Raw genomic sequence first — 19,334 nt, forward strand, 5'->3', positions numbered from 1 at the left:
TTTATCACTAATCTTTCCGCCATTGAGTTTTGACTTGGAGTAATCGCCTTTGAGTCTATGCATATATTCTTTCCTGATCGTCTTTGTCCTTACATCTCTTAGGTTGTTTTAATTCATCCCTCCGCCTTTTCCATTATTCCCAGGTATTTGTATCCTGTCCTCTATCGATATGTTTGGATGTTTGCTCCCCATCTGGTAGCTTTATCCCTTCAGTTCTCGTTACTTTGCCTTTATTTTTGTAATGTTTGACCTAAGGCGCATTGTTTTTGTATTCCAAACTCCATGCCTGATTGTCCCCAGAATACAAATCCTTACAGTCTGGGCATTAGGGTATCTAATTTTCCTTGATGCTCTTACCATACAGCTTGATGTCCGTCCATGAACATACAGATGGTTGGATTCTGTTGCCTCTTTTCTTGAGTTGGTACCCGGCATCCTATCTTCTGTAGTACTTTTGGTCATGGGGAATCATGGCTACTACTAGAAGAGTAGTGGGGGACAGATGAGTTCGCCCCCTGGAAGATCGGGGCCTCTCCTGATATTAAACCTACCTTGCTTAGTTCTTATTCGCCAGAGCTTGTAACTATTTGATTACCCAAAGTTGCGCATTGTATTTCTGAGGAGGAAGCTGATCCACGGACACCCACCTTTGTTTTCCTCCTGCCCCATATATTTTCAGGCATTCTATTAAAGCCATGCCATGTGGGTGGTTATCATGGCTCGAAGGCTTTTCTTATAGTCTCCATACCATGCCATGCTTAGGTTGGTTTCTTTTCCTTCTCCCTACCTGTTCTTTCATTACCAATTTTTTGTCTTATGAGGAGCTGGTCTTTTGTGCCCCTACTAACATTCGCTTCTGCAGCCCTTTATGGTTGTGGGGGATGGGGATAGGTTTTTGTCTCCATCTAGGTAGTTGTATAGCCTTTCACTGATGATTACCTGTTAGTAAACTTCCACATTATTGGTAGGCAGGTGGTGAGAGGTCTGTAAGTTACTGGCTACGTTTTCCCTTACTCTTGTTTCTTTTTGTACTAAGGATGTTTTCTTCCGTGGTCATCCATTTTGGGTGCTTGGTGACTTTGAGAATACAATGCTGGAGTTGTTTCTGCTTATTCGTGGAGTGGTATGGGCCTTGGGAACGTTTTTAGAAGAAGTACCAGGTATCCCATGGACGTTCATCGGGAACCTTGGGGATTTCCAGTTTGGCATTTTCTTTTAGTTTGGTGTCCTGACTGTGGTCCTGTGTGATCTCTGTTGAATCTTTGTTTTATTCTCCCTGTTTCTTCTTTCCTTGACTTCCTGGAGCCATGTTGCTTGTGTTTTTTTGTTGTGTGATACCGGATTGCTTCCATATGTTTTACCCAGAGTCCTCTTACTTGGTTCGGCTTCAGGGAATTTCTTTGGGTTGGTTTCGTCTTCTCCTCTTAGTTGGCAGTATAGTTGCTTTTCTGGTTGGGTTCCGAATAGTTTGTTCTGTTGGTACCCTTATTCCTGTTCATGTACCGTTGGATCTTATGTGCTTTGGCCTTAAGCCTATGTTTGACATCTTCTATTGGTGTTTGTTTAGTCCCCGCGCGTTGTACTTTGGTGATTTCTCGTTGAGTTTCCATGGCCTTGTTTTACTTACTTCTTAGCCTTTTTTCTGCCATCTCTTTCCAGTGTTACTCAAGTCAGATCTCATCACCATGAGTTTGCTTTTTCTAGGCGCCTTTTCCAAGGAGGTTTGCCCTGTTTTGGTTTCTGTTGGGGTTGGTTTGTTGCCTTGGTGGTGTTGCGTGTTCGAATCCAAATAATAATTATTAGTTATTATTATTATTTATTATTATTATTATTATTATTATTATTATTATTATTATTAATGATTATTATTATTATTATTATTTATTATTATTATTATTTCTTTTTTTTTAAATACCCACTGTTTAGGTAATACTGTGACGAAAAGAAGGACAATGGCACAAATTAAGCGGGAGTTTGTTGAATTTTGATATTATTATTTTTTTTCCTATTTTTCTTACATTCCCAATTGTTTTCAGGCTCAGCGATGTTTCTGAGTAACTTGGCCAATTATTCACATTGGGAACTTCCAGATAATTAATTAAAAAGTTCTGAAGGTGATCTGCCTTTATTCTCTTGAACATAGTATTATTATTATTTTATTATGATTATTATTATTATTAATTTAATTATTATTTCTTATTAGTTATTATTATTATTATTAATTATTTATTATTTATTACTATAGATTATCATTTATTATTATTATTATTTTTTTTTCTTGCTCTATCACAGTCCCTCTAAATTCCCGGGACTGGGTGGTATTTATAGTATGGGGTTTCCGGGTTGCATCATGCCTCCATTAGGAGTCCATCACTTTCCTTACTTATAGTGGCGGCCTTTTGTTTTCCTAGGATCACACTCTTCTGCATGAGTTCCTGGAGCTACTTCAGCCTCTAGTTTTTCCAGATTCCGTTTTCAGGGGATCTTTGGGATCGTGGCCTAGTGTTTTCCTATGAATTATGGGTACAAATATTTCCACTGGCATATCCCATATCCGTTCTTATTTTCTATTTTTCAGGTCTTGATACTTATTTCCATTTTTTCGCTTTTCCTTTCTTTATCTTCAACTTTTTGGTTGTCCCATGGCATTGCGACCACATTCAATGAGGTGATAACTTTCTTTTTCTTGATTTTGTCATAATCAACCGTCCCGATCGTTTGGTCTTATTTTTTAACCCGTATCAACCCTCAAGCCGTTCTGATACTATAGCCCAGAGGTATCTTTTGCCTTCATCGTTTTCCTATCACTACCTTCAGGTTGGTTGTTAGTACCACGTATTACTGCTCCAAGGTAGCTGGTGTTTCTTGCAAAGGTCCAGGCTCCAGTGGAGGGGGCTTTTGCTACTGAACTCAAGGGACCCTCTTTTTGTAACTGGTTTCTGTGGCAATAGCCGGACGGAATTTTCGCTTGGCTATGCGGGTTTATCGGTTTTAATTTTTCGTATTGGCACTTTCCTACATATTGGGAGAGATGTTATTTCCATCTATCATTCTTTGAAACATATCTGGTTCGTTAGGGCCTGATCTTGTGCCGCTGTTATCATTCCTTCAGTTTCCCTTCTTGAGCTCTCCCATCAGTAGCCAATTGCCAACGTGTCAATCGCTGGGCTAGTTCTTTATGTCTGTCTCATGGATTTGTCCGTTGCGCATTGGTTTGTTTATGCCATTCCTCTGTTCCGCTTGTCGCCTTTCCCTGTCTCTGTAATATTTCTGGGATCTTCGTCTACTTTTATCAGTTCCTTCTTTCCCCATGCACTCTTGAGCCACCCTCGTCTTCACTCGGTCTTCATATATTGACACCAGTGATCTGTTCTTCCGATGTTTGAACGCAGTGCCTCTATGCTTAGTAGTCCTACTCCCTCCTTCCTTTCATGTTTATGTATAGTCCTGTCCGTACTTTGCTCTTGGGTTGTAGTGGCTTTGGTGTATTGTCATATGTTTCCATGGTTTTACGGATCTATGCTGCGGGAGTTCTTGCCCTTCGTCCATTCCACTATTCCGCGCTGTATCTGATTACTGGGGGGCAATGGCCCATGGTGTTTATGGCTTTGATCACATTTTCTGGACGTTGATGTTTGAACCTTGAGTATCGCCTTGAGTCTCTGCAATATATTCATTTCCTTGATCGCTGGTCGCCATCATTCTTTCTTTTTTTTTGGGATGTTTTATATCCCCTCTTGTTTCCATTTATTCCCAGGCTATTTGTTTTTATCCCCGTCCACATCTACTGTGGTTTTGATGATCTTGTTACCCTATCTGGTAAGCTTTGTATCCCATTCAATCCTTGTTGTTTTTATTTATTATTCACATTATTATTATTATTATTATTTTTTTTTTTTTTTTTTGCTCTAAATCACCAAGCCTCCAATTCGACTGGGTGGATATTTATAGTGTGGGCGGGGTTTCCAGTGGATTTGCATTCCTGCCTCCATTAGGGAGTCCATCACTCTTTTTTTACTATGTGTGCCGTTTATAGGATCACACTCTTCTGCATGAGTCCTGGAGATTTACTTCAGCCTCTAGTTTTTCTAGATTCCTTTTCAGGGATCTTGGGATTGGTGCCTAGTGCTCCTATGATTTATATACGATTTCCCACAATGGCATATCCCATATCCCTTCTTAAGTTTCTATTTTCAGATCTTGATTACTTATCCAATTCTTTCGCTCTCCTTCTCTTCAACTCTGCTGTACCCATGGTAACTTGCGACAATCAAATGAGTGATTACTTTATTTTGACCTTATTCAATCAAACGTGTCACGTCCTGGTCTGTTTGCAACGTTCATCACCCTATCCGTTCTTTGATACCATAGTACCCAGAGGATCTTTGCCTTGAATTCGTTTCGCTATCATCCCTCCTTCAGGTTTGGTGCTCGTACCACTTATTACTGCAAAGTAGCTGATGTGTTTCTTTGCCCAAAGGCTCCAGTGGAGGGCTTTTTGCTACTGAATCATGCCATCTTTTTGTAACTGGCTTCTGTGCAAGTGCCGGGCATTCACTTCTACGTGGTTTATGGTTTTTCACTTTTTGCGTATTGCCACCTTCCACATATGGGAGAGATGTTATTTCCGTCTATCGTATCTTTGGAACATATTCTGGTTCTTAGGGACCTGATTCTTGTGCCGGGCTGATTATCAAGTTCCTTTCAGCGTTTCCTTCTTTAGCTCTCCCCTCTGTAAGCCATTGCCATGTTCGGTCGCATCGCTGTTCTAGTTCTTTAAGTACTTGTTCTCCATTGTATCTGTTGTCCGTTGCATTAGGTTTTGCTTATGGCCACGTCCTCTGTTTCTTTATGTCTTTCTTTTCCTGGTCTCTGTAATATTTCCTGGGGTCTTAGTCTACTTTTTCATTAGTACCATTATTTCCCATGCACTCTGTTTAGCCACTCGTCTTCACGGGTTTTCCAGATATTGCCCCAGTGCTCTGTTTTCGATGTTGACGCAGATCCGTTTATACTTAGTAGCCTCTCCCACCTTCCTTTCCGTGTTAATTTGTTTGGACCTGGTCCACCGTATTTGCTTATTGGGGTTAGTGCTTTCGTTATTGTCATATGTATTTTTCCTGGTTTTCTGATCTATGCGGTGGTGGAGTTCTGCCTTCCGTCCATTTTCCACTATGCCCTTCGCATATATCTGAGTTACCTTTGGCACTAGACCCAGGGGTATTTATGGCTTTTCATCATATTTCGCCGCCATTTGAGTTTTGACTCTTGAGTAATCGCACCTTGAGTTCTCTGCATATATTCTTTCCTGATCGTGTACCCTTCATCTTCTTGGTGCTTTTATATCTCCTACCGTTCCATTATTCCCAGGTATTTGTATCCTGTTCTCATCTATGTGTTTGATGTTGCTCCCATCTGGTAGCTGTTTATCCCTTCAGTTCTCGTTACTTTGCCTTCCTTTTTGCTATGTTTGACTAAGGCGCATTTTTCTATTTCCAAAAAACTCCTATCCTGATGTCCCCTCCCAGATATCAATCCACTACAGTCTGGAATTAGGGGGTGATCTATTTCCTTGATGCGTCTTAACCATTACAGCTTTGATGTCGTCCATGAACATTCAGATGGTTTGATTCTGTTTGCCATCTTTTCTTGAGTTGGGTACCCGGCATCCATCTTCTGTAGTACTTTTGTTCATGGGAATTCAATGGCTACTTACGAAGCAGTAGTAGGGGACAGTGGAGGTTCGCACCCTTGGAAGAAATCCCTCTCCTGATATTAACAACCTCTGCATAGTCTTATTCCAGAGCTTGTAAGTATTGTATTTCCAGTTGTGCATTGTATTTTTGGAGGAAGCTGATGGTAATTTTTCCTCTGCCCCACCATATTATTTTCAGGCATTCTAATTAGCCATAGTGGGTGTGGTATCCATGTCGAAGGCTTTATATTTTATTTAAGTCTATCATGGCCATGATTAGGTTGGGTTTTATTTCTCCTACTGTATTCTTCATTACCTATTTTGTCTTATGAGGAGCACGGTCTTTTGTGCCCCTACACTTCCTTCTGCAGCCTTTTCTGTTGGTGGGGGATGGTGTTTGTCTCCTTCTTAGGTAGTTTTGTATAGCGCCTTTCACTGATGATACCCTGTTATGTAATTCCACCAAATTAATTGGTTAGGTCAGAGGTGATATGGCCTTGTAGTTACTGGCTATAATTTTCCCTTACTCTTGTCTTTTTGTACCTAAGGATGGTTCTTCCTGTGGTCATAGTTCCATTTTGGGTTGCTTGGTTGATTTGAGATAACAACTGCTGGAGTTGTTCTGCTATTCGTGGGTGTAGGAGGGCCTTGGAAGTTTTTTGAGCCAGTATACATGGACTTCATTCCGGGACCTGGGGCTTTCCAGTTTGGGCATTTTTCTTTCAGTTGGTGGTCTGACTGTGTCTGTAGTGATCTCTGTTTGGAAACTCTTTGTTTTATTCTCCCTTGTTTCTTCGTTCCTTGACTTCCATGGAGCCATGTTGCATGTTTCGCTTGTGTGATACCCGGATTTGCTTTCCATAATGTTTCCCAGAGTCTTCTTACTTGGTTCGGCTTACAGGAATTTCTGGGTGGTTGTCTTTCCCTATTAGTTGGCTGTATAGCTTTTTCTGGTTGGTTTCCGAATAAGTTTGTTGTTCTGTTGTTGGTTATTCCCTTATTCCCATGTTCATTTGTTAACGTTTGGTATCTTATGTGCTTTGGCTCCCTTAAGCCTCTGTTTTACAATCTTTATTATTGTTTGTTTAATCCCCATCCTTCGACTTTGCATTTCTCGGTTGGAGGTTCCTAATTTTTTCCTTGTTTCTTGCTTCTTAGCTTTTTTTCTGGCCATCTCTTTCATTACTTATTATTATTATTATTATTATTTTATTATTTTTACCAGTTTTTAAAAATTAATTATTATTATTATTATTATTTTGATTATTATTAGGATTATTATTTTGTTCTAAAGGTGGGTCCACAATAATACCAGTGGTTTAAGAAGTTCCCGTGTATAATTGTTTTTAAGGACTTTACCCCAAAAAGCCTTTCGAACCCTTCCCTGGGTTCATCTTCAGTTCCAAATGAACTATTAGGTTACAACATGTACCAGAGGTAAAATTTTTACAAACAAAAATGAGTCGTTGAAGAATCGTTGACACCGGGTCGTTTAGCTCGTTAATGGGGTCAGCAGGTGATGAAGAAAGAGGGGCAATTAACTCTAACTAGGTTAATTATTTATTCTTCCCCTATCAATCCTCCTGGCTGCAATTCTATTGGTATCTCCGCAATGGTTACTGCAAACGTTGGCAAGGAAGGCCTTCCATTCCGACCCCGGGGCGTAGACTTGGGCAACCGTAACCAGACTCCCCTGAGGGGGCAGCGGTTTACCTGGTACAGGGAGAGGCAAGGCGGAGGCAGCATTAGGAGAGGATAAAATAACAGAGCCTTGTTCCTACAGTTAAAATAAAATATTCATTTTGGACTGAAGATGAACCCAGGGAAGGGTTTCGAAAGCTTTTTGTAAAGTCTTAAACAAAAATCATACATGGAACTCTTTCAACACCACTGTATTATAACTTATTGATATACTAGATATTATATATATTATACATGTTAATATATATATATATATATTTATAATATATATATATAATATATATATATATTATTATCGATATATAGATATTATATTATATATATATATATATCATACATACATATATATCCATTGTTGTTGTGTTTGGTTTGGTTCTGGACACAAAAGAATCAGATTTGTTTGATTTGGACATAATGTAATATAGGCCGACCCTGTTTTACAATCACCAAAGCCTTGCTAACTCCCTTTACTTTAGAATTGGTGTTCCTAGGCTTATGTGACGCCAACAGAGCGAGTAGACCAGTTAATCCAGAACGTTGTTGATTCCCGAAGAATCTGGAGTAAAAGTTAATAAAACGTTATTTATAAAGTTTATTCCTTTGTTTCCTTCCTCTTTCGGACTCTGCCCCTGTTTTGTTAGGACGTCGTTTTGAAATTCACAAGTTTCTGAAGCTTATTGTAGAGGGTAGGTGTAACGTCCTAAGGCCAGATTTAACTTTGGGCCGTCATGAACCACGTGGGTTTAAGTAGACTTTAGTGTAGCTAGTTTGTCTGCAAAATGGGTTAATTGTAAGTGTTTTTCACATCTTAAGATTCGTCGTTGAATTGGAAGAGGTCTGTTCAACAAGGAAACGGTTTTGACCCCGATTCCCCTTTTTGTCATTATTATTATTTATTTTTGGGGGGTTATAATCACAGTCCCCCAATTTTCAGACTGGATGAGTTAGTTTATAATGTGGGGTTTCCGGGTTTGCTATCCTGCCTCCTTATGTAGTCTCCCTTAATGTTATGGAAGTACCCCACTTTTCTTACTATGTGCGCCGTTTTCTAGGATCACCCGCTTTCTGGATGAGTCCCTGGAGGCTACTTCACCCTCTAAGTTTTTTTCCAGATTCCTTCCTTTCAGGTGGACCTTGGTTGGGGGTCGTTACCTAGTGTTATTACCTATTGGTTATGGGTACAATGTTTTCCACTGGCATAAGTCCCATATCCCTTCTTCTTAATTACTTATTAGTTATTACTTTTTTTTTTAAATTTTTTTTTTTAAACCACACCTTTTTTAGGTAATTACTGTGAAAGGAGAATGGCCAAAATTAAGCGGCCGAGTTGAATTTAATTTATTTATAATCCTGTTTTTTTTCTATTTTTGCTTACATTCCACTTTTGCAAGGCTCAGCGATGTTTCTGAGTAACTGGCCAATATTCGACACTTGGGAAACCTTGCAGATAATTATAAAAGTTGCTGAAGGTGATCTTTTATTCTCTTTAAACAGGATTATTTATTATTATTATTATTATTATTAATTATTATTAATTATTATTAATTCGTACTTATTATTATTATTATTATTATTATTTTATTATTATTATTAATTATTTTTACTATTATTATCATTATTATTTAATTGATTGCTAGGTCCACAATAATAATTCGCATGTTGAAGTATATAGAATAGTGGGTTTAACTGATAAGAAAGCTTTCGAACCCTGCACCAGGTTCATCCTTCAGGCAAAGTGAACAGTTATGAATTTGTTTAAAAAACAAACTTTCGGAAGTAAACTTCCTGATAGGGGACAATTAATTCCACCCTGCTGACGTGAAACGCAAAGAATGGAAGCAGCTCAACAGCCCAACCCCTAAAGGTGATTCCGTTGTTTGTTCGAAATTCCTGCTTCGGTTTATTTCTGGGGCCTGGAAACCGTCTTGTTGGCTGTGATGATGCTGCAACGGTGTTCCCTTGGCGATGCCGGCTGCAATAATGCTGGACCATCACCGTCCCCGTGGTTTGTGCTAATGCTGTCTGAGGGAGGAGGAGCAGAAGAAGGGGGCAGTCATCAGGCTGGAGAAAAAAACAAAAAACAGAGACGTTTCTCTTAAGATTAAAATTTTTTAAACAAAGTTTTTAAGAATGCGGAAATTGGACTAATGGGTCTTCCCCAAACGAACGACTTGTTACCGTAAAAAGCCTTGTCCTAAGCTTTTATGGCGGCACCTTCCACCTAGTCTTCTTTTGAGGGGACATTGTTATTTTTCAAAAATTATGCTGAGATCCATTCCAATTCTCTCTATGGTTGTTTCTTTTAAAAGCATGGGTAGACTATTTGCATTGTTCTGTGCATGAACGTGCAATATGTCCGTTTGTGTTCCCTTAATCGGGTCGGTAATCCCTCGTTCCACTTATTCCCCAAAATAAAAAATTTTTCCTTGCTAGTCATGACAGGGGATTTCGTATACTCCCCGGAATGATAGTTATTTCTTATCTTATTTTTGTTTATAACGAAATGCCCCTGTCATGACTGCAAATGGAAAAATATTTTGGGGAAAGTGGGGGAAGAGGATTACCGGACCCGATTAAGGGAACAACATAAAACGAGCATACTGCACTTCATGCACAGAAACAATGCAATAGTCTCCCATGATTTTAAGAACAACCATAGACCGAACTTAGGGATGAACCTAAACATAATTTCTTTTTAAAAAATAACAATGTCCCAAACCAAAAGAAAGACTAGTGGAAGGTGCCGCCATTAAACTTTAGGACAAGCTTTTACTGGTAACAAGTCGTTCGGTTGGGGAAGCCCACCCTTAGTCAATGTTTTCCGCATTTCTTAAAAACGTTTTGTTAAAAAATTTTAATCGTTTAAGACAAGCATCTGTTTTTTCTCCGCCATGATGCCTGCCCCCTCTTCTGCTCTCCCTCCCTCAGACAGAATTACAACACGGGGGAACGTGATGGTACCAGCATTATTGCAGGCCGCATCGCCAAAGGCGGGAAAACACGTGGCAGCATCATCACCGCCAGCCAAAAAAAGACGTTTCCAGACAGAATACAACCAGCAGGGAATTCGAACAACAACGGAATCACCTAGTTGGGCTGTTGAGCGCTTCCTTCATTTGCCAAGCGTTCGTCACAAGTGGAATAATTGTCCTATTCAGGAAGTTTTAACTTCGAAAGATTTTTAAATTTCATAATGTTCACTTTGGCCCGAGGATGAACCTGGGTTGCAGGGCTCGAAAGCTTATTATCATTAAACACTATAGATACTTCACATTGCGATATTATTCTGGGAACCTGCCAATCATTGGTTATCAGGTTTTTCGAGCACTGAAAAATGTTTTGCCCCAACTAATTATTATTATTATTATTATTTTTTTTTTTTGGCTCTAGTCACCAAGTCCTCTAATTCGACTGGGTGGTAGTTTATAGTGGTTGGGGTCTTCCAATCCACTATTTTTCTTGACTATGTGCGCCGATTCTAGGATCAACCAAAACTCTTCTGCATGAGTCCCTGGAGCTACTTCAGCCCCTAGTGTTTTTCCAGATTAATTTTCAAGGGAATCTTGGGATCGTGCCTAGTGTTTTCCTATGATTATGGGTACAATTTTTCCACTGGCATTAATCCCCAATATCCTTCTTATTTCTTTTATTTTTCAGGTCTTGATTACTTATCCCATTTTTTACCCTTTCTTTGCTCTTGCAACTTTGGTTTGGGTCCCATGGTATTATTGCGACATCTAATGAGTGATCAATTTCTTAGTTGCACGTATCACCCTATCCAGTTCTGATATCATAGCACCCAGAGGATCTTTGCCTCGGATCGCGTTCTTATCAAACTCCTTCAGGTTGGTGGTTCGTACCGACTTATTACTGCAAGGTAGATGTTGTGTTTTTTGCACAGGCTCCAGTGGAGGGCTTTATTGCTACTGAATCCCAGGCCCAGGCCTCGTTTTTTGTACTGGTTGCTTGGCAAGTGGCCGGAACTATGCGCCTTTGCTATGGTGGTTTATGGGTTTAATTTTTTCGTATTGCACTTCCTACATATGGGAGAGATGCTTATTTCCATCTATCGTTCTTTGAACAAAATATATGGTTTTTTCGGGCCTGATCTTGTGCCAACTTTATTAACATTCCTTCAGTTCTTCCTTCTTGAGCTCTCCCCTCAGTAGCCATTTGCCAACGTGTCCATACGATGGCCAGTTCTTTAGTCCTGTCTCATAGTATTGTTCCGTGCATTGGTTTGTTATGCCATTCCTCTGTTCTGCTTGTCTTTCTCCTGTCTCTGTATATTTCTGGGTCCTCGTCTACTTTTATCAGTCCTTCTTCCCATGCACTCTTGAGCCACTCGTCTTCACTGGTCTTCATATATTGCCCCAGTGCTCTGTTCTCGATGTTGACGCAGTCCTCTATGCTTAGTAGTTCCTTCCCTCCTTCCTTTCGTGTTATGTATAGTCTGTCCGTATTTGCTCTTGGGTTTAGTGCTTTGTGTACAGGGGGTCCTCGAGTTACGACGTTGATCCGTTCTTAAGATGCGTCGTAACACGATTTTCAGCGTAGCGTAAGCGGAACATTATACCACATGATTTAATGTAAATACCTATCAATAACAACGAGAGAACAATTCCTTACCTTTATTAATTTGATATGCTTGCACACTGGAGAGGAAGCTGTGGTGCTGGAGAGACTGGGGGAGGTTAGTGAAGAGAAAAAGAAGCTCCAGAAGATGCTGGAGATGCTGAGGCAGGTGATTCTTGAGGTGAGGCAGAACATACTACTGGAGATGCTGGGGCAGGTGAGTCTTTAGGTGAGGCAGAACCTACAGAAGGTGCTGGAGATGCTGGGGCGGGTGAGTCTGGGTTAGCAGAACATTCAGAAGGTGCTGGAGATTGTGGGGCAGGTGAGTCTGGGTTAGCAGAACATTCAGAAGGTGCTGGAGGATGGGGCAGGTGAAGTCCGGGTAGAGAAACATCATTGAAGGTGCGGAGGATTGTGGGGAGGCGAGTCTGGATTAGCAGAGGCAGCTGAGTAGAGGGTACAGGATCTCTTGCAGGCCTCTCTACTTCTTCAAAATAATACTGCTCCAGGTTAGTCTGAACAGAGAGCAACCTCTTTTCATCCAAGATCTCCTTGTAACACTGCATCAAATCCATGATGCCTCTGGAAACCCTAGTGAACCTGTCCAAGTTGGGATCCTGAGCCTCAAAAGTTGACAACGCTTGCTGCAACTCTGCAAAACCTCTTGCCAAGTCCTGCCTTGTGAAAGCCTTAGGCTCTGGGGTGGGTGCTTCTTCTTCTTCCTCTATCATCTGCTTCTCCAGTTGTATCAGGTCCTCAGCAGATAACTCCTCGCCATGAGACTCCAGCAGCTCTGTAACATCATCAACCTCCATCTCCAAATTGATTTTCTTACTCAGGGCAACAACGTTCTTGACAACTTGCTGAACTGTGTCCTCAAACCCATGGAAATCATTCACAAATTGAGGACAAATTTTCTTCCAGCCACCATTCATGTTTGTTTGCTTAACCTCCTCCCAGGAATCAGCAATGTTCTTTACAGCATCAAGGATGTTGTAGGATTTCCAAAAGTCCTTCAGAGTCAAGTCCTTCTTGGTTTCAGTTGCCTGTAAAGCCATAGCAATTGTCCTTCGTAGGTAGTAGGCCTTGAACGAAGCAATCACTCCTTGGTCCATAGGCTGTAAAAAGGGCCGTGGTATTAGGTGAAGGTAAACCACCTTGACATTAAGGTTGAAGTCTCCCAGCTGGGCAGGGTGTCCAGGGGGGGCATTGTCCAGCACTAGCAACACCTTAAAGGGGGATACCCTTGGAGGCGCAATACCGCTCCACACTTGGAACAAAATGGTTTTACGAACCAGTCCTCAAACACTGCAAGTGTCACCCATGCCTTCTTGTTGGACTTCCAAATTACTGGTAGTTGACCCTTCCAAATGCCCTTGAGTGCCCTTGGATTTTCAGCCTGATACACCAACATGGGCTTCAGTTTGAAGTCGCCAGCAGCATTACCCCCAAGAAGTAAAGTTAGTCTCTCCTTGCTGGCTTTATGACCGGGTGCTGACTTCTCCTCCTTGGCGATGTAAGTGCGGTTAGGCATACGCTTCCAAAACAAACCTGTCTTGTCTACGTTAAACACTTGCTGAGCAGAATAACCCCCCTCCTTAATTATCTCAGACAACGCTTTAGGAAATTCACTCGCTGCTTTCTCATCCCCACTAGCAGCTTCACCTTGCACTTTAAGGTTATGGTAATTGGCCCGAGCCTTAAATCGCATAAACCAACCCCTACTAGCCACAAACTCTTCACTTTCACTTCCCTCCCCCTTTTCTTTTTTCAACGCTTCAAACAATCTTTTCGCCTTCTCCTGAATCACCATAAGGCTGACTGGGATACGCTGTTGATTTTGGTCTTCCATCCAAAGCACCAATAACCTTTCCATTTCAATTATTAGACCACTACGCTGCTTAGTTATCACTGTCGCTTTCATAGGAGCAGATCCTTTCACATGTTCAACGATGCGCTCTTTATCTTTGATAATGGTAGCAACGGTCGAACGGCTAAGGCCAAGCGAGCGGCCAATGTTTGTTGGCTTGTTCTCCTTCTCAGATCGCTTTATAATGTCCACTTTAATTTCCATGGTGATGGCCTTTCTTTTCTTCGATGCACTACCATCAGAAGAGTCCGCCTTGCGCTTGGGAGCCATAACAAAGAGCAAAAAGTTAAAAAACGATACAACACGAGGGAGAGAGAGGCTGTGTAAACAACCAAAATGGTGTATGGGTGAGGAATGAGCGTAGCGAAGCGACGCTGTCCTCTCCCCCACAAAGCGTATTCTTCCGCCGTGCGCCCGGAACTAGTTCGCGTTTGTTTACATCGCTTACGACGCTAAACCGCGTAAGACGGAACGACGCAAAATATTATTTTTTATATTTTTATGGGGGCGCGTTTGTAACCACAAAACATCGTAAGTCGAGACCAGCGTAACCCGAGGACTTACTGTATTGTCATATGTTTCCTGGTTTTCTGATCTATGCTGCGGAGTTCTGCCTTCGTCCATTCCACTATTCCTGCGCTGTATCTGATTACTGGCACTGCCCATGTGTTTATGGCTTTGATCACATTTCCGGCGTTGAGTTTTGACTTGAGTATCGCCTTGAGTCTCTGCATATATTCTTTCCTGATCGTGTCCTTCATCTCTTGATGTTTTATATCCCCTCCTTCCATTATTCCCAGGTATTTGTATCCCGTCTCATCTATGTGTTTGATGTTGTTCCCATCTGGTAGCTTTATCCCTTCAATCCTTGTTGTTATTATTATTATTATTATTATTATTATTATTATTATTATTATTATTATTATTATTATTACTATTGTTATTATTATTTTGTTCTAAAGGGTCCACAATAATACAGTGTTAAGAGTCCGTGTATAATTTTTAAGACTTTACAAAAAGCTTTCGAACCCTTCCCTGGGTTCATCTTCAGTCCAAATGAACAATTAGTTAAAACATGTACAGAGGTAACTTTACAAACATGAGTCGTTGAAGATCGTTGACACCGGTCGTTAGCTCGTTAATGGGCCAGATGATGAAGAAAGAGGGCAATTAACTCTAACTAGGTTATTTCCTCTCCCCTATCAATCCTCCTGGCTGCAATTCTGTTGGATCTCCGCAATGGTTGCTGCAACGTTGCAGGAAGTCCTTCATCCGAGGGCGTAGATTGGGCACCGTAACCAGACTCCCCTGGGGCAGCGGTTACCTGGACAGGGAGAGGCAAGGCGGAGGCAGCATCAGGAGAGGAAAAAAACAGAGCCTGTCCTACAGGTAAAATAGTTCATTTGGACTGAAGATGAACCCAGGGAAGGGTTCGAAAGCTTTTTGTAAAGTCTTAAAAATTATACACGGACTCTTAACACACTGTATTAGTGGACCATTTAGAAACATTATATATACCCCCGCGATTAGAAAGTTTTTTCCCTATTATTATTATTATTATTATTATTATTATTATTATTATTATTAATTATTATTATTATTATTATTATTATTTTATTATTACTTATTATTATTTTATTATTCAAAATACTCTAGTAGCATGTGCTTAAAAATGTAAGAGACAAAGTTTACGATATGTACATATATATAAAGATAAATGTACATATAGCTTTGGGGAACCTATATAGTTTTATCTTTAAATATATATATACCATATACATAACTGTGGATTTATTTCCCCATTAATATTATTATTGTTTAGTGAAAGAACCTTATTCATATGGAACAGGCCCATCACAGGAGTCATTGAACTGAATTTCAACGTTCCAGAGAATATGTCTCTCTCTCTCTCTCTCTCTCTCTCTCTCTCTAAGGCCTAGAAATATATAATGCTCATGCATTTAAATTCTAAATTTCATTTTGTATTCCACATGAATTTTTTTGGTGTACCCTAATTACTATATAGATGTAAACATTATTATTGTTACTGTGTACTCAAATGCCCGACGTCTATGTGCGCAATAAATTGATTAAAAAAAAAGAATTTCTCTCTCTCTCTCTCTCTCTCTCTCTCTCTCTCTCTCTCTCTCTCTCTCTCTCTCTCTCTCACTCTCAGTCAATAAACAGAATTCGAATACGTCGTTGGAGTCCTAATTTAGCGGTAGTAGACACGCTTAAGTCACTGCCATTGTCGACCTTTAATTAACAATAGCGTGTGTGGGTGAATTTGCGTATGGCAAATCGTAAGGAAGATTCTCGTTATTAATAATTCGTAATTGTTAATTAATTTATCATTTTAGAGTCTTTAGACCACTTCCTTTTATGACTGATTTGCGAATACGTATACTAATAGATATCGTATTGTCTCGAAAACAAAATAATTTTTACAGGCTTAGCAAAAGTCACAGAGGTAATAAGTCACGATCGAGATGGCATGGGCAGGTGGCATGATCGGTAAGGTCTTGGCCTGCCACCTCGGTGGCCGCGATTTCGATTCTGGGCCATTCCACTGAGGGGTTAGAGATGTGTATTTCTGGTGATAGAAGTTCACTCTCGACGTGGTTGGTTCGGAAGTCACGTAAAGCCGTTGGTCCCGTTGCAGAATTACCATACTGGTTCCACGCAACGTTAAAATACCATACAAACAAAACAAAAACAAAAAACAAAAGCAGGTGTTGTGGATGGATGACGAGGAGCGATTGAAGGAGGCGGCTTGGGAGGAACCTGTGTGAGGAAGAATAGCGAGAGGAGATAAAGAATGAGGTGGCTAGATGAGAAGAAGGAAGATATGGAGGGAAAAAGTCTAGTGGTGGAGAATGATGCCTTTGATAGTAGCAGTGGAGGAGGAGAAAGCGCAGGCAGGCAACCGACCCCTTGATGTAGGGATGACGGTGAGAAAGAAAAAGAAGAATAGTCATTGTCACAGTTTCACAGTAAACCTGATATGACCATTACACAGAGAGATAAAAAAATAAGAAATAAAGTTTACGCTTATTGGAACAAGTTGTTAAAAAAAAAAAGAATAGAGACGTTGAAAACTGCCACTTTAAAAATACAGCAATAATTTGAATAAAACAAACACGATTTAGCGTAGATTATGAAAGGTCCATCCGCTTGCTAAAAAGTTAGATGTTATAATAAGTAGATCAGACAAAAACGGCAAAATCGCAATAATGGGCAAAGATTTCTACCTCGACAAAATCAACTAACTCCTTAGCGACATAAACACTTACGACAAACTAACAAAAAATCCCCTCCAAAACGTCCCCACAGAATTTTTGTTTTTTCGAAAGTAAGATTAATTGGCCAAGACAAAAGAGTATTGAACTATTAGAGGAAATTTAAAGTAATTAATCCTAAACTTCCCTACTTTTATGGCCTTCCCAAAACTCATAAAGACAATATTCCATTTAGACCCATCGTTTCATGTGCCGGAGCTTTCAATTACAAAATTCCTAAATGGTTAGCTGGCCTCCTTTCCCCCTTTTTAGGCACTTTTTCTCCCAGTCACATTAAACATTCGGAAGATTTTTGTCACAAATTCAGAGAAGCACAAATACCACTTCACAACATAAAACTTTTAAGCCTTAACGTAGATTCCCTTTTCACAAAAGTACCAGTACAGGACGTTCTTCAGTTTTTGAGGGAAAAATTATCCTCCTATTCAGATCATTTCCCATTGGCGCTTGACAAAATAATAAAGTTAGTTGAATTATGTGCATCTAATAACGTATTTTCATTCGGGGAATCATTCTATAAGCAAAAATTCGGATGTAGTATGGGTAGACCTTTAAGTCCTATTTTAGCCAATCTGTACATGGAGTACTTTGAAAATACAGTAATAAATGCAATAAAACCCAAAAACATCCTGTGGATGAGATATGTAGATGATATTCTTACATTTTGGGATAATAGGTGGGGCAATTTTAATGAATTCCTTTCAAAATTAAACGCATTAGTGCCCAGCATCAAATTTAAAGTTGAATGAGGAACAGACAACAAAATTCCTTTTTTTGTTTTTTGATGGTTTTAATAATCAGAGACACGACAGAACTACAAATTTTGACATATACAGAAAACCAACGTTCTCACTTTATCATTCACTACTTTAGCTATCACTACATTGCTATCAAGATAGGTGTAGCCAGCAACCTGTTCTAAGTGCCTTACGAATTTGTTCCCCAGATTTCCTGGAATTTGAAACTAATTCGTAAGCAACTTTCGTTTTTAAAGTATCCTGACCATATAATTGAGAAAGCAATTTCACAAGCAAACGTAATTTCTACCGACCCCCTCAAGACCAGACCATAGAGACCCAACAATAAAATAAAAATTCCTCACCTGGACGAGATTAAGACGGTGACTCACCCCCGGAAAATCTAACCCTTTTGCATTTACTTACCCAAACACCTTAGCCAAATCCCTGATATGGTAAAAATTATGAATTGACAGTGAGGATTTAAACCAAAGACAAAGAAAACTATTGAGTTTAATAAGTGAAATTATAAATGTTGAACTGCCGTTTCTCGTCTTGAGAGAGGAAATCACCCAAAGAGCTGTCTTCGGATGTATGCACCACTTCCTCTCCACAGTAACTCATCTACCATATGTAAAGGACCTAAAATAATACAAAAAGAATATACACCTCTTGAAAAGAATCAATTTAACGTAAGAAATAAATCGACGAATTTAACGAGAAGGGAAAGAAATTCAGCAAGCTAGCTTCGTGAAAACGTAAATTTCGTAAATGAACACTCGTTATTACTAAATAGAAAAAATATATTTTGAATTACGTTCGTAGTTAATCTTAGTCAAAATGAAACTCTACTGGTTTATAAACCAAAGGCATAAAGTATAAATGGTAAATTATAAAATTTTTTGATAAAATTCCTTTAAACTTTTAAATTTTTAATTTTTTCGACGTGTTGGCGACCATATTTTAAACTATAATAGCGTAAATTATATCTAAGAAACAGATCAATCCTTTTGAGCCTGCATAAGGTCTCTCAACTGACTTACGTTTCTTTAGATCCTGGTCCTTTCGTGGTTAGATGATAAGTCCAGTTTACTCGCGTGCTCTCTCCGAACATGAAATCCTATCGCTCGGCCTAGGTGGAGTTTATCGCTCCATGACACTTGAAAACTCCAGGGTAAAGAAAAATGTCAGAAAATCTCAAAGGTCTGGTGCCACTCCACTCCGGACTGCTTTCTGTGCTGGTCTCTGGACTGGAATCCTGACTCTCCTCCGCTGGAAAAACTGTCCTACTGGCATCTGCCTCTGGCCTGGATTCTGGACCGCTGAATATAAATACTCAAAAGGCAGAGTGAGTGGATATTTAACTGTCAAACTGTCAGTTTCAAGAACTATTCAGGCTTAATAGTAAACAAAGTCGCAAATTATCCTATAACCATAAAACAAATTACCATTAAACA

This window comes from Macrobrachium nipponense, chromosome 25, assembly GCF_015104395.2.
Source record: "Macrobrachium nipponense isolate FS-2020 chromosome 25, ASM1510439v2, whole genome shotgun sequence".
Classification (NCBI taxonomy): Eukaryota; Metazoa; Arthropoda; class Malacostraca; order Decapoda; family Palaemonidae; genus Macrobrachium; species Macrobrachium nipponense.